This window comes from Myxine glutinosa, chromosome 4 (assembly GCF_964187855.1).
Source record: "Myxine glutinosa chromosome 4, kmMyxGlut1.1, whole genome shotgun sequence".
NCBI classification, from domain to species: Eukaryota; Metazoa; Chordata; class Myxini; order Myxiniformes; family Myxinidae; genus Myxine; species Myxine glutinosa.
Window position 1 is genome coordinate 95051632 of NC_136264.1, and position 1564 is coordinate 95053195.

Below are 1564 nucleotides of genomic sequence, written 5' to 3' on the forward strand. Positions count from 1 at the left end.
GTGCTGTATATTGTGCGGGTAGATTTTGCAGGAGGATGTTTGGCGACAAAAGAATTGTCGCGCGATTGGGATCGATATGGCACCCGGGCGTTGGTAAAGGGTCCCGTGTGAGTGGAAATGGCACGCGTGTGAGGAAAAAGTGTGCGTCGGCGAGTGGGTGTGTTATAAAGTGTGGGAGTGAAACCGAGTGCGAGCGAGAATGCACGTCGGGGTGTACGGAGTGTACGTGCGAGGGTGAGAGTGACCTGGAGAGTGAGTTGGTGGTGGAGCGGGTGCGAGAATGCATGCTTGGAATGGTAGAGGGTGTGCGAGGAAGCACACCTGGGTTGGTGGTAGCGCGAGTGTGGGAGAGCCCATCTGAGCGCGTTAGTGGGTGGATGCCAGAGTGCACGCCCATGGTGAGTGTTACGGAGGACGTAATGGAGGAGAGGTGTGGACCGAGGTGTGCGCGAGAGGTGTGGTGTGTAACAGGGAGAGCGTTGGTGGAATGTACGGACGGCGTTGGAACGCCGGGTTTTGTGAGGGTAAAAGGGGTAGCGTATGCGTGTGAGCATGCAAGTGAAGCATCGACGGTAACCGGGTTAGCGGTTAGGGCGACGGATAGCCGATGCGAGCGCTCGGGGCGCGGCGTGCTTTGTTGGATGCAGGGCCCGGCGCGGATCGAAGCTGCGTCGTTTCTCTTCGAAGCGTCGTTGCCGATTCGGGCTTGGCCCCGCCCCGCACGGTCGAGTCCGGGCCTTGGCGGGCGAGGCGACCGGTCCGGTTCAAGGGCGAGTGGGAGGAAGCGGTACGGTGCCCCCTCGTGGGGACGGGGTTCCGACCGGGGGAGATTGAGCCATCGGGCCCGGGACCGCAAGGTGCCGCGCCGAGATGGTGCGTGGAACCTCGGTCCAACCAAACCACCTCCCTTGAACCGAAAGCCGGACGGATTCAACCTGCAGGCGACCAAACCACCCGAATTCATTGCTCGGCTTTACGAACCGAGTTTAATGATGTCATGACGCACCGAGGCTAGGATATAGCGGACTGTGATGATGATGGTAGTGATTTGATACGAAATTTATAATAGTGGGTAGAATTGGCAGTAAATGGAAATTTTTTGAATTGGTTGGAATTTGGACGAGCAAAATTGATAGTGGGACCTCCCCGATGTGGTGGGATGGGCAATCCACCATCCCTCATGGCGAGGGGGGGGGGGGGGGCAAAGGAGCACTAGTTATGGGGTTGATGGCAGTGAAAACTAGCCCGGGTGGGTTGGGATATTGTGTGTAGGGATCTAGCGAAGATGACATTAGGTAACGTTAAGATTAGTTAGTGACAAGGATACCTGTAGTGGGGACGCAGGTAGATTAGTGTGGATTATAATGCCGAGGGAGTGCAATAGTTTAAAGGGACGACTGGGAAGCGCAAGTTTCAGAGGGGAGTAGTTAGATGAGATGATGCTGTGTGAGAACTGGAAAGGTGTGTGGAGCAGTGAGGGAGTAGTGAGTGTTGTGGATCAGCGCGAATGCGCTTGGGGGAGAGAAGGGTGCAGATGGCACCAGGTGTGAGTGCACAGGTGTGC